At 38.5% G+C, this 15,290-nt stretch overlaps 1 long non-coding RNA gene across 1 annotated transcript; it reads left to right on the top strand.

Annotated features, from left to right (window-relative positions):
• Nucleotides 1-8,951: 8,951 nt before the first annotated feature.
• On the top strand, nucleotides 8,952-14,755 carry LOC122549539. Its single transcript, XR_006311561.1, has 4 exons — nucleotides 8,952-9,116; nucleotides 10,240-10,439; nucleotides 13,065-13,202; nucleotides 14,494-14,755. It is a non-coding gene; the product is annotated as an uncharacterized LOC122549539 (long non-coding RNA).
• The last annotated feature ends 535 nt before the right edge of the window (nucleotides 14,756-15,290 follow it).

Below are 15,290 nucleotides of genomic sequence, written 5' to 3' on the forward strand. Positions count from 1 at the left end.
ATAAGATTTAAAAATTATAAATCACTTCACAGGTCAGGCAAACTTTATAGATGGATTTAAAACATTGGGTATATCTTTCTTTGGAGAAGATTCTTGCTGTTGGCTGAACCCTCCATTGAGCAGAAATTTCTGATTTTGATGAATCCTTCTGAATAAGCAGGGTATGTTTGGAAGCTAATACACAAGAATTAATTTCCATCTGCCCAAACCCCCAACACCACAGGTGATGGCTAACCAAGACCTTAATTGATCTTTTGAGGTCTTCAATTGGCTTGTGAGTGCAAGGTTGCCTTCAACTCTTTCCACCCTGGATGAGAAGGCAAAAGGTTCTCAATCCTATACTTTCCCCTTTCTATTATATGGCCCTCTCCCATTTCCCAACCCTTCCCTCCCGTGATGGTGGGTGGCATTAAACCCCCTCTTTGTCTTTGGACATGCCTGAAAACTCTGTTTCTAGCCACCAAGTCCTTTGCCAATGTCTGAGGTAGAACCAATCTGTTTACAACCTCAAATAAAAAGAAAATATTGCAGATACTGAAAATTTGAAACTCAACAGGTCTGGCAGCATCTGTGGAGAGAGAAACAAAGTTAAGTTTTCAATTCCAGTATGACTCTTCTTCAGAATTGAAAATTCAGTCAAGAAGTAACTTTGTATTCAACAGTGTTAAGCTTCACAGTTGTTCTTGGAATGTTCTCATCAAGGCAAGTGAAGAGTATTCTATCACACTCCTAAATTATGTATTGTAGATAATGGAGTACATCATTCAAGGAACACACTTGAGAGATTGGAGGTCAAAGGGTTGCTGTAATTCTGAGCCTCTGGTCTGCTCTTGTAGACAGCATTTAAATGGCTAGTCCACTTCAGTTTCTGTTCAATGGTAATCCCAGGGTGTTGATAGCGTGGGATTCACCAGTAGTAATTCAGTTGGATATTAAAGGGTTAGAATCACTATTGATGGTGATGGTCACTGCTGGGCACTTGTCAGCCCAAGTTTTGATATACACAAGTTTGTTACATAGAGACATGGATTGCTTTCGTATCTGAGGTGTTGCAAATGGTACTGAACATTGTTCATCAATGATTGCACATCACCACCTCAGATATTGTACTGGAAGGAAGGTCATTGATGAAGCAGTGGATAATGGTTGGGCCTGTGGTACTACCCTGAGGAACTCCTCCAGAAGTCCTGAAGTTGAGATGGTTGACCTCCAGCAAGCACAACTATTTTCCTTGCTATGACTTCAACCAATGTTATATTTTCCCCCAGACTCCTATTGACCAGAGTTTTGCTACTGCCCTTATACACCATGCTCAGTCAAATGCTGCCTCAGTGTTAATGGCTGACAGTCACTCTTGCATCACTTTGGGAATTCAGCCCTTTTGTCCATAGTCCTTATTACAGTCCTCATGGCTGTAATAAGGTCAAGAGCTGAGTAGTCCTGACAGAGCATCAGTGAAAAGTTATTCCTTTGTAAGTCCCTTTTAAAAGTTATCAGTCTCTATAATGATAACATGTTGGACTTTTGTCAAATATGCTATATAAATGCAACTCTGTTGTTTAACACTTGTGAAGTGCAATGCAAATACAAGCTATTTCATGCCATCTGTTCAGCTGCAATTTATTGCAGTCTTAAGAGTAGGGAATTTGAGCCAATTGAGTGTAAATGTGACTCATTTTTTCATAGCAACAGTTTTTCATGAAATGCGGGTGACAAAATATGTATTTGCCAAAAATTTCGAAGTGTATCTTTCCATCCATACACATAAAATTCCACCATTGTGACATTGGGGCCAACAATTTTTAGAAACATTTCTATATAAAAACGCATGAGAAGTCATTTTGTTTTGGCCAATACTGCGAAAATCTGTTCAAAGTACATCATTCAAGGAAAACACTAAATTTCTGGTATATTTTCCACAACAAAACAAAACTTTACAAAATGCCCAATTTCAGCAGCCCATAAGTGTAGATATGCCACAATGTATTCTGTCATTAAGCTGCATTGGAAAGTTGAGATTTATTTACATTTGTGACATTTTCTTCATCAGCTGATGCTACCTATCGTCTTCTGAAATTATTTACTCTTCATTTCAGTTTGAATGGGACACCAATGCTAGAAAGGGAAGAATGCATGTCTATGTGGAGCAGAAATCAGAATATACTGCTTATATATCTTGTAATCTGTACTCAAGACTAGCCCAGGAAGTTCACAACCTGTTCCAGATGTGTGGGAGAGAAACAGGAGCAAAAGAGACAAATGTTCCAGCTTAAGTGTCCCACTTATATTACTTCAGAATCTGTGGCCTGTTAGTTCCTCCATGGATTTAGAGAAAAACACAAGTGCACAAATAGATAGTGCAATCCTTACATTTGTTTATATGTACACTTGAAATCTGGAGTAAAACATTTTTTTTTTTTTTTTAGATTAGATTTTTTTTTAGATTACTTACAGTGTGGAAACAGGCCCTTCGGCCCAACAAGTCCACACCGACCCGCCGAAGCGCAATCCACCCATACCCCTACATTTACCCCTTTACCTAACACTACGGGCAATTTAGTATGGCCAATTCACCTGACCTGCACATCTTTTGGACTGTGGGAGGAAACCGGAGCACCCGGAGGAAACCCACGCAGACACGGGAAGAACGTGCAAACTCCACACAGTCAGTCGCCTGAGGCGGGAATTGAACCCGGGTCTCTGGCGCTGTGAGGCAGCAGTGCTAACCACTGTGCCACCGTGCCGCCCATTGGTTCTTCTAATCATGGTTTAGTTATAACATTGTTATAACTAAACCATGATTGTGTGTAGAAATTTAATTGTGATAGCCACTTATGAAATAAATGTAGTGTTTTTGAATGTGTGTTGGATTGAAGGGAATAATATTTTAAAATTAACAACTGCCTAAATATATTCGTGTAACAGCAAAAGTGTAATTAACCCATCTTTTTGACTAAAAAAGGATATCAGTTCCAGTCTTATGTAATTTTGCAGCTGGAGAGGAGCATATTTCAACATCATGCCTGTTCTAGCTCTTTAGAATGCTTATTTAGACTTCGTTCCTTTGGTGGTGTATGGGACAATTGGCAGCAAGACTGTGTAAATGACCCCATCATAAATCAATCATAATCACTTTCGGCTCTATTCTATTGCAGGTTCCACTCTTGAAGGTTCTTCTTAAATCTACTTCCCCAGGTCTTCATTGACCAGATTAATGAACTTCCTCCATCTTGTGGTTTCAATTCTTCCGCCATTCAAAGTAGGTGCATGTATGGGAGGAAAAATACACATCCTGTCAGATTCAGTTTTCTCTCTTTCATGATATTCCATGAATGCCTCTGAGCAATCCTTGTAGCACATCTTTGTCTGTGTTGTTGTTTCTCCAAATAATGTCCAGAATATCAAGTAGGCAACACTGGTGACATAGCAACCCAATTAATCCCATCCCCTAACATGAAACATTGTACAAAACCATAGGTAAGAAACATGAATCAGCCATTCAGTCTATCAAGTCTGTTCCACCACTCATTTGGTTCATCTGACATTCCTCATGCCCACTTACCTGCCTTTTCTACATAACCCTTGACTCTCCTCTGATTAAGAATCTATTACAGCTTTAAATATCCACAAAGACTCTTGCTCCACAGCTCCCATGGCAAGGAGTTTAAAGACTCACAACCCTTTGAGAGAAGAAATCCCTCCTCATGTCAGTCTTCAACTGATGTCTCTTTAGTCTGAGACTAGTTACTTTAGTCCTCAGCTCTCTCATGAGATGAAACATTCTCTCAGCATTTATTTTGTTAAGTCCCTTAAGAATCCTATATGTTTCATTGAGATCACCTCCCATTATTCCAAACTCCAGTGAGCAGAGTCCCAAACATGTGAAACTTTGCTCCTAAGACAATCCTTCCATACTGGAGATCATTGTCGTGAATCCTTTCTGAACTGCCTCCAACAAAATACTATCTCTCCTCAGATAAGGGGACCAAACTGCTCACTGTACTTCAGATGTGGTCACACTAGCACCTTGTACAGTTGTAGTGAAACTTTCCTACCCATTCTGCAACTCCCTTGAAATAAGGAGTAACATTACATTTACCTTCCTGATTACCTGCTATACCTGTCTGCCAGCTTTCTGTCTTCCATGCACAAGTACCCCCAAATCCCTTTGTGTTGCAGCTTTCTGCATTTTTTCTCCATTTAAATAATATGCTGTTCTTTTGCTCTCTCTTCCAAAATTAATAAATTCACTTTTTCCCACATATTTTTATCTAATTCTGGTCTCCAAAATATCCATAATTTCAACCACTACATCATCTATCAACATACCTTCCTCTGCCAAAGCCATAAGCTCTGCAGCTCACTCCCTAAATATGTTCTTCTCTTTCACACAAAACCAGAAATGGCTGGAGAAACTCAGCAGGTCTAGCAGCAACTGTGAAGCGAGAAGAAAGTTAACATTTCGAGTCCACTGTCATTTCTTCAGAACTCCTTCTCTCTACCTCACTTTCCTCTGTTAAGATGCTGCTCTAGTCCTGGCTCTTTGACGAAGAAATCTGTCCAAGTAACTCCTTATTTGACTTGATGTCAAACTTTGATCTATATTGCCCATTGCAAGCAGCTTGGCACACTTCTACTTCCTTAATGATACTATATAAAGACGGATTGTTGCTATTATTTCCAAGATACTCATCTCTGTCATTCCAGAAATTCTTCACACAAAGGCTCTAATACTCTCCATAAAGAATGGTGGCCTGAATTGGTTACAGCAGTTTAACTAAGGCCCATGCTGGGATTTATAAAAGGTTTAGCACAGCTTTTCTTAAAAAACAATTTGTAATGTATGCGTGTATAAAATTCCCTAGATCATTGATGTTTAACGTGATCAACACAACCTGCTACTATCAAAGATTTGTGTATTTGATCTCCCTGGTCTTTTTGTTTCTGCACTGCCTTTGAAACTGTGCCATTTACATTTGTTGTGAAGCTGAAGAAGAAACCAGTGAGGTAGTATTATGTGATGTCACTCACTGTAAAGTCTCAACTATATCTCATATATAATGAATCATACAGGTGAAAATGGCAGCCATTTTTCAAAGAGCAATATTCCGAGACAGAATGGAGATGATTAAGATGTTATCTTGTTTTTGATGATTTGGTTGAGAAGGAAACAGAACCCAAGAAAATAATCTGTTGTTTTTTTGAGTCATGATATGGGATCTTTAACGTCAACTTGATCCAGAAAACAAGCAGGCAAGACGTAGGTCTAATGTCGCACCCACCACACAGTATTGTAATGGCTTGTCAGCTCAGTTCTCAAGTGTGGCTGAGTTCTGAATCATGACTTTAATTGTATTGGTAATGGTACAAGTGACCTGGAAAGACATGAAAGTGGATACACGATGTTTGTTTGGCAGCACTGATCCCTCACTTCAATGCGCAGCAAAATTTACCCTAAAGGCTGGAAATTGGCCAAGGTTTTCTGGCTGCATATTAGACAAACAAAATTGGGATGTTTATATCTACTGCTGATAGTTTAATTGCAATTTATGTCCTTTGTAATGACAAATTCTCAGTCATTTAGACCACTGGGGCTTACATAAAAAAAATTGTATTGTTGACATCAGTGCCATTTTTCCTTCCATAAGTAAAAGGGCATAAATCAAGCATGACAGCTAATGGTGGTAACACAATGTCATCAGTGTTATATCCCTTTTAATCAATGGATATTATCGACATTTTCAAAGTCATTTCTGGATACAGTGTTATAATTCACTGCAGTGAATTCTTGCATTGACAGTAATGAAATTACTGTTCCACCAAAGCCCACAGAATGACTGTAAAATATTGCTCTGATGACAGGGCATTATGAAAGTTCCTTTTGCTCTTGTAAAAGGCCCATTATTCATGATCTCTGCAGGTGGGAGTGAGCTATCATAGTCCTTCCTATAAGTGAAACATCATGTGTAATGTACAATCAATAGCACTATATTTTACATAATTCATTGATGGCCCTTGTTGGGTTTTGTTTGCAGTTTTCAAATGTATCTTGCACACTAGTTACATTGATAGAATATTAATATCTCCATTTTAACTTATTATTCTTTCACTATAGTTGCTTTATTCTGAGCTCCCTCTCCCTCAAATGCCTAAACGCTGCATATGACTCACATGGAGTTCCATTCACTCATTGCCACTGTGTTTATTGATTATTGATTTTGGTTTGCCTATACTTCAGTATTAGAATTCTCACTCAGTTCTCAGATACCTTCATGACTTCACCCCTCTGTACTCCAAACTCTCTTTCAGTCCTATAACCCTTCCAGACCACTCCCACTACTTATCCAATTTTGGTTTTTTAGTTCATGGGCTGATTTCTATTGTTTCATGCTGGGTGGCCTTGTAGCCTAAGCTCTGTTCTCGAATGTCCTGTCTAAATCTCTTGACAATCTCTCTCTCTGCTCACTTAAGAGGTTCCTTAAAACCTACCTCCAGCTATCCTAATGATAACTTATGTAGCTTGGTTTCTATTTTTAAAAAAAGTCAGGTGAAGGGCCTTAGACATTTTAAAACTGCAATAGAAATGCAAATATAACATATGAGCATATGAATTTGGAGCAGGTGTAGGCCATTTGGCCCTTTCAAGACTGTCCACCATTCAATAAGATTGTGGCTGATCTTAAAATGGTCTCAGTTCCATTTTCCTCCTCACCTCTGATACATTTTGACTCACTTGCTTTATTCAAGAATTTACGTACCTCTGCCTTAAGAATATTCAATGATCCTGTCTTCTCTTACCAAAGACTAATTCCTCTGACAGAAAGATTTTCTCCTGAACTCCATTTTCAATAGGTGACCCTTTATTTTGAAATATTTTAGTCTCACCTAAAAGGGGAAACAACCTCTTAGCATTAAGTATTAGCATGCAATCCAGATAAAGATAATATACCCGTACATTACCTTGACTTTAGTTGTAAGCAAGCTTTTAGCCAATCTGTGAATAATTTGCTTTTCTGATTTTGCTTGTTACTTTAGGTTTTAAGATCTGATATTCTGCTAAATCTTACTGTCTTTTTTACATGCTTTGGGATGATTGTGTGATTTGTTTTGTAGCTATTAGTAGGCAGTTATATGTATTTCTACATTTTAAAAATGCTTGTTAAACTATTTCTACATCTTAGCTTGAATGAGGATTATACCAGCTCTTCACTCCTTCACTCATTGAACCTGACTGATTTATTACTTACTTATAGTGAGCATTACACAGTCAACCATTTATTTATTGAATTGGCAATACCAACTCCTTTTTAAATTAAGGCCTGTTATAACCAGCTCAGGGGTAGGATGGGTAAACTTGATCATTGAAGTGTGAAGGTAAGCCCAGCAACTACAGACCAGTCAGTTTGACGTTGGCTTTTAGAAACAATAATTTAGAACAAAATTGGAATTGTGCAGATGAAATGTTGCAGATGAAAAAAAACAACACAGTCTCTCATGACATATGTATTAGATAATATCATATACTTTCAATTCATTTCAGAATATAAATCTTGCCAAAATAAAAAAGTAGGGAATTTTCAGTCTAAACAATTAATAAAAATCTCTTTTGGATATTGTTTTCACTAATTACAGAACAATTTAGTTGTTCATAATGAACTGCTTTTCTGCATATGATTCTGATAAATATTAGTCACATTGTCTTAAAGAAAATGCTGAAGAGTATTACATGTAGTGTGTATGCTGAGAGATGTATAGCCAATTAATTCTTTTAATTAATTAGTTAACTTACTATCCTAAGGCTAAGTGAGAGCCAGCACCCTGCTGGCTGGCAGAAGAATATCTTTATAAAACACTGCAGCCATCAGTGTCTTTGGATTAATCACAGCTAGATTTCATAAGGAAACCCCAGCTACATTCAGTGGTATGTTGTTGTCATGCAGTTATGACAAGACTTCAACAAAAATGTATTAGATAATCATAGTCAGCTAGACTGGGATTATCTCATTGCTCCATTAACTGTTGATTAATTCTGTCTCGTGATGTGTAGTAAATGGAAGCCTTTCATATAAAGGAAAGAAAAAGCAGTACATGCTGGACAGTGTAAATAAAAACAGAAAACTTTGGGTACAGAACAGGAAAGGTACACACATAGTTCTTGGAAAGTGTTGCATACGGTGAGAAAAGAAATACATTCAGGTTTCAAATAGGGCCTTATCAGAATGGATATAATGTTATAATTGAAATGACTTCTGCTTCAGAGTCTGGCTGACCTGCTACTAGAACTAGTAACTGTTGTGCCACGATAAATAGCACATTTTGGAAACAACCTATTCCCCATTGACAATTCTTCATTTTGAAATGTGTGCACAATTTTACAGTTATTTTCCAATTTAAGAGCAAAACTCAGCCAATCCTCTAACAACACTGTAATGGGGTCATTCATGATAGTTCAGGAGTTGGATCCCTGAGCTCAATTTTCCAACTTGCTTCCTTTTTTCAAAATTATTTTATCAAATGTGGGCAATATTGATAAGGCAGTAACTAATGCTTATCTCTGGGCTCTCCTGATGGACAGAGTCAAACATCTAATCTCAAACTCTAAATCCTGCCAATGACCAGAAAGGCCAGTTTCCTGTGTGCAGTGAGCCTGCATGTGCTGCTGTTCCTTATGCCTTTTCTGTTCAGCAGCAGGAGCATCAGTATAGTTTTAAAAATCTCAAGAATGTCAGTGTTAAGTATCTGGAGAATTACAGATACAGGGAGTAGAGGTTAAGAGAGGGTGTGGCGATGAGAAGTGGGGTGGCAATATAACAAAGTAGTTACTGGGGATGAGTAAGTGATATTTAGTGATCCTAAGATTTCAGCCAATCTGTTTAATGTCTGATGTGTAGAAACCTTCAACCAAACCTTGTCTAAATTAAATGATTACTGTCTCCTTAACAGGAGTCACTTCTGAAGCTGTCTTCCAAGTTGGAAAGACTTGATGGAGAGAGTTTTTGCTGTTGACTGGTGTGCATACTATTCACAGCAAAGAAAAAGAAAGACAGAAAGAAAGAAAAAAAAAACAGGCTGTGTAATTCTGGAACTCTTTGCTTTTGAAGTTGATAGGACATCAGGTAATTGAATATTTTTAAAGGTGAAGGCAGATAGATTCTTGTAAGTCAAAGGAATATAAAGTCACTGAGAGTGGACAGGAATATGGAATTTAAATCACAGTTAGATCAGCAACAACCTCCTTGAATGGAGTAGCAGACTCTAATTGACCACATTGAGGTCCCAAATTTGTACAATTGTGTTACCTAGCACAGTTAGAAGTGGGATTCATCATAATCCAAGGTTCACGGGCTAAAGACCCAGACTGGATGACTTTTACAAAAAAATTCAAAGCAGTGAAGAAAGATATATTAAGCAGCTGTTTATTTCCAAAAGAAAACATACATTAAGGTCATTGCACAAAAGGTATGGCAATCCACAATTGTCTAACTATCTGCAAGAAAGTAACAATGAAGCAATATTGAAACAAGACATTAAAACAAATTACTGTCAGTAATTTTACCACAACAGGAAGCTGACACTGATATGTACATGTGCAGGAAGTGCTCACATTTGCCTTGCAGCATGACAGTGGAGTCAGCTGTCAATCAGATTGGCTGAAGCTATCATACTCCTTATCTCTGAAACCCATGAATGAAGTGGTTTCACACCAAATAAAACACATGTTTTTCTTTCTGGAATCTACTGAATACCTGAATTCATGCCTTATTATTGTAGGATTTGACCTCATGACATCTGAGTGGAGAGTCATTATTGTCAGATACCTTAACAGTGATCAAATGTTCAAGATTTTAGCACCACACTTCAATCATTGGATCCTTGAAAGCAGAGTTGCATAAATTTTCTTTAAAGTAACAGATGGTCAGAAGGTAAAGCACAGAAGTATCTAAGTTGACCTGCTGATCTCTGTGTTCATGTTGATATATATAAGCTGGCCCCATTGAAAATAATTTCAGAATTAGATATACCTCAGACCATATGTTATTCCATCTGAAAGCTTTAAAATATTACTGTTTTTAAACAATCGTCATCAGAAATCACACACTCGTGAGCAAGATTGTCCACTTAGGAAATTTTAATCAGTGAAAATAAGAATCCATGATTTGCTGAGGAGAATAATGTTAATGATTATATAGAACATTTCTGCAAGTGCATTGACTCAAGACATGCTTACTTTTTTTCCAGGCGACAACAGAAGTTTCCCTTAAAAGCAGAATCACAAAAGAACTTTATCAATATCAAGAAGCAATGCATTTATTCAAAAGAAAACAACCCAGGAAAGTTGCATGTTTCAAAACTCAGCCCAAACTGTGACCTGGTTTATTCAACACTGCCAGAGTATAACAGGCTCTAAAATTGACTCTGCTATTCTATACACATTAATGGTATTAGTATTTGATTTCAATGCATTTAAATTGACTATTTTAAAAGGTTTAAGAGTCATGATTCAATTTTTAATTTGCATTTTAAATAGGATTTATTGGAGTTAAACTATGGTGCGCCTCTAGCGCATGTGCTGTATTGAAAGACCTTGATACCTCACCACCTTCTCTAATCCTGATTTTACAGTGCATGTACATTTGTGAGAATGTCACAGTTCTGCCAATTGAACTTGTTTTTTTTCTCTTATTAAATATATCAAAGATTCAAGTTCTGCAACTGGACAGCTATGTGTTAATTTTGAGCAGGACATACCTGCAGGGGAAAAGTTGTCAGTCTCTCCCTTTTCAATGTGGAAGATTTAAAGCTTGCAAGTTAGATGAAGTGGGTGCAAATAGTTATTATCACAAGCCTATTACTTCTCTAATACTTGATTAGCACTGTAGATTTCTCACGCAAACCTGTTGTCATTGCCATTTCAATACAAGTGGTTACTATTTCAGCTTAAAACTTCAAAGTAAGAAAGAACTAGCATTTGAGAGGTGCTTTCTCATAATCCAAAGAGGAGAGAGAGCATCAATTGAAATTTTCATAAAATGTCATAATTCTTATAATGGACAAAAATACAGCAGCCCTTTTTAACAGCTGTCTCCTATAAATAGGAATGTGTAAAGTGACAAATTGAACAGCTTTCATGATATTGGTCGTGAAATATTGGCCAAGGTACTGGGAGAACTGATTAAAGTGACAAGGGAGAGTGCATTCTATGCAAAGAGTTGGCTCCTCCCAGCCAAGTGGAAACGTTGCTTAGCCAGGTAACTGACTTTAATTTTTCAGAAGAAGAAAGTTTACATCAGCATGAAAGAAAACTTCGGCTCATCTCCATCTCAGAGCTTCTATTCAATTGGAGGCCACTGCTAGTGTTTCAGTTAGAGCAGGACATGGTGTTCAACGATGGAGCTTGACACTGGGGATGGGGGTCATGAAGGGTGATGGTGGATGTGAGGATGAAAAGCCATGGAAGGTGAGGATCCTCGGGTTGGTGTGAAGGACCAGCAAGGGGCGTTCCCCTTACATTGTCCAACAACCTACAGGGTTAAACCTGGTAGACTGAAATCAAATGCAGGTCTCTCCTCCATCTGTTTGTCAGAGCAGCAGCACGTTATTGTTACTAATCAGACATTAATTCCCCACTTACAGGCCTAAGTTAGACCACAGATGGGCAACACTTCACCCACCTCACAAATTTTAGATGGGGCAAGGATGGAGAGACTGATAATTAATATGCATCAAAGGCACCGTAATTTGTTTGTTCATCTGTCTTTTCATGGTAAAAGTCAGCCCAAGATCTGTAACAATGACAGTGGGGGCAGAGAGTATAGATAGTATCTTGATTTAGCATTTCATTTGAAAGTTAGAACCTTCAACAGTATTTTACAGGCGCGTCTGTAACATTTTACCTTTCTAAGGGTCTTGAAGCCATTTGGCTAAGAGCCATAAGTATGAAACATAAGTAGTTTACATTCAGTTGCTTCATTGGAGAACAATCTGACTTTCAGAAGAGGATTTTCAGCTGTATATGGAAGTGGAAATGGAAGTAAGGGGGTATATAATTCTGTGCTATGGGCCAGCATGCTGCTTTGTTGGTTCCATCCATTTCTGAGCATCTCCTGGTGGCTGGATTGGGTTGTGGTGTGGAGCATTGGATTGTTTTGTAAATATCTTCAGAAGACATTTGACAAGTTAGCATATGAAAAGGTTATTACACAAATAACGAGTTTATAGGATAGAGGTTTATTACAATAGAATGGATAGAAGATTGGCAACCAAACAGAGTAAGAAATAAAAGAGTTGGTGGTGTAGTCATATTTCAGTAAATGTGTAAACTAGATGAGCTGAGCATACGTGTTCAAATCCCAGTTTGATAAATTGAATTTGAATTTTCACAATTTTAAAATAATTGTGGAACTGAAGAGCTGGCCGAGTGGTGACAATGTAACCACTATCAAATGTTGTTAATAATCTATCTTGTTTACTTCTTTGTGGGACGGAATGTGTCATTCATACCTGGCCTGGCCATGCGACTACAGACATACAGTGATGTTGTTCACTTTCAGATGTGTTCTTGGCATTTAGAGGTGGACAATAAATGTTAGCCTATCCAGAATTGTTTACATCCCATAAAATGGGTCTTCCTTGGATTGACAGGTTTGTGACAAGTGGGGTCCAATCTTTTTATCAGGTCATCAAAATGTTACAGTTTATATTAATGACTTGATTGAGGGGAACAAAGGCATTGTGGCTAACTTTGCAGATGACACAAAGACAAGTAGGGAAAAAAAATAGTAATAATAAGTCTGCAGAGACAGACTAAATGCAACCCACAATTTAACAATGGCCAAGCTCTCTTCCCATAATCACTCTAATGCCATTAAACCATATGTTGGGTGACTACAATACTTCTAACAAATAATAGGTTAACAACTCAAGTTCTCTCTTATATGACCATATACCAATCTATAAAAGTACTACGCATAAAGGTGGATAAATCTCCTATGAGTCTATGACCACGTGTTTCATGACTATCATGATGCCATGTATGACCAGATTTCCTTTGCTGTTTTATCCAGCTGGCCACACCTTGTAACAATAGCTGATTTGCCTAGAAGCTAAAATAATGACAGTGCAGGAAAAGACAGCACCCTAGAAGTGGGTGAATGAAAAGAAGAAATGGAGCTGCCATCATTTGAAGGATTTTTCCTAAAAAGGTGAGTGTAATCTGAAGGAACACAAGCTCTGTGGCTATCAATACTTGTTCCTGAGGTGCGATTGTCTATTTGATACAATTTGACAGATGTGATCCTAGTTGAGATGAGAGAATTTATGGAATCAGTTATGCTTGAGGGTGGTGCTGAGTGGGAGAATTCAGGTAGGACAAGAGCAGCAAAAAGGTGGGTTGGCAAACTGGAAGATGCAACAAGTGGGAGGATGGCTGTGGGATTGGAAACGTGAGTTGGGAGAGATATTAAGCAAATAAAGGTTGGCAATTCGGGATGAACTGCCATTGTAGGAGTGTAGTGAATTATGAGTGGTTTAAAATGAGATACGTGAAAAAAGATTTCATAGCATCAAAAGAATCATGCAGTATAAAAGAGACCCTTGGCATAACAAAACTATTGTAAATCTACACTTGGCCATATGCTTGGATAACTTTTTCCCATAACTTAATCTTAAAGATACTTATGTTACCTTAATTGTCATCTCCTGCTGTTCTTTGACTTTTACATATCCCTGCTGCTTCTCAGTTAATCTCTTAATAATAATAATAATAATGTTTTTAAGTTAACACTATTTTTTAGGGTTAGTCCCTAAAGCTAGACCCTTGACAGATAATTAACTCAACAGTTTCCCATGACATCACTGATTATTTTCTCAGTTCGGTTGTGAGCAGCTGAAATGAGTGAAATGGATGTGTCTCAGGTAGCTGACCCCACTCCCCATTAAGTAGCCTTCCCAAAGTAGGTTCTGTACTTTAGCGAGAAGAGCTTTGGGACATTTAGCTTCAAGGTAGCAAACAGTTTTTTTCTGTAAACATTACAGCTCAAGAATCTAAACCATCCTTAATACATGTTTAATTGTGGGAAAGGGATTTCCATTTAGTATGTTGTTTTTTGGAATATATTAAAATGCCTGACAGGGGATAGTTATACTTCACTGGCTATAAAGCACTTTGTGATGTCCTGAAGTGGTCAAAGGCACTGTATCAGTGTAAGCTTTCTCCAATATATAGACTGAGTTTCTGAAGTGCTCGAGAAGAAAGATGCTGGAGATCAGAGCTGAAAATGTGTTGCTGGAAAAGCGCAGCAGGTCAGTCAGCATCCAAGGAACAGGAGGGTGCTGCCTGACCTGCTGCGCTTTTCCAGCAACACATTTTCATTTCTGAAGTGCTCACAAGGTATAAACATTACAGTAATTTGTTAACTGGGAAGCTAAGTAATATATTTATGTTTTAAGTTAGAATGTGTTGTTTTAATGAGCTTATGCTCCCTGATCATCAAGGTCCACAGGGAGGCCTTAGACAATGTTGACTACTTCCGTTGCCTTGAGAGTGTCCTGTCAGCCAAAGCAGCTATTGAAGAAGAGATCCAGTACCACCTCCAGTGTGCTAGCACAGCCTTCTGTTGCTTCTAGAACAAAAATGTTTTCAAGTACAATAATGTTAGATCTCACACCAAACTCATGGTTTACAGAGCTGTCTTTCCCATCCTCCCGACATAACTCTGAGACGTGGGCTGTGTACAGCAGACACCTGAAGGTACTGGAATGGATCCTGCGAATCCACTGGGAAGAAAGATACACCAAGACTAGTGTTTTCAACCAGACCAACATTCCCAGCATTCAGGCAGTGAATAGCCTTCACCGGCTGTAATGCACTTGGCACGCCATCCCCATGACCAATACAAGACTCCCCAAGCAGGTGCTCTACTCCCAGCTTTGAAACAGCAGGCGAGCCCCAGGTGGCCAGAGGAAGCTCTTCAGGGACACCCTCAAGGCCTCACTGGTGAAGTGCGGCATTCCCACAGACACCTGGGAATCACTGGCCCAAGACCATCCAAAATGGAGGAAGAGCATCCGGGAAGTTGTTGAGCACCTCGAGACTTGCTGTCGGGAAAAACGGAAGCCAGGCAAAAACAGCATAAAGGAGCATGCTGCCACACAAATGCCACACCCACACCATCCCATGACCACCTTCTGTCCGAAGAGTAACAGAGCCTGTGGTAGCCACATCAGTCTGGAGAGCCATTTATGGACTCACCCTGAGAATGGAAGAGAGTCATTCTCATATGCGAAGGATT

Source organism: Chiloscyllium plagiosum, chromosome 4 (assembly GCF_004010195.1).
Source record: "Chiloscyllium plagiosum isolate BGI_BamShark_2017 chromosome 4, ASM401019v2, whole genome shotgun sequence".
NCBI lineage: Eukaryota > Metazoa > Chordata > Chondrichthyes > Orectolobiformes > Hemiscylliidae > Chiloscyllium > Chiloscyllium plagiosum.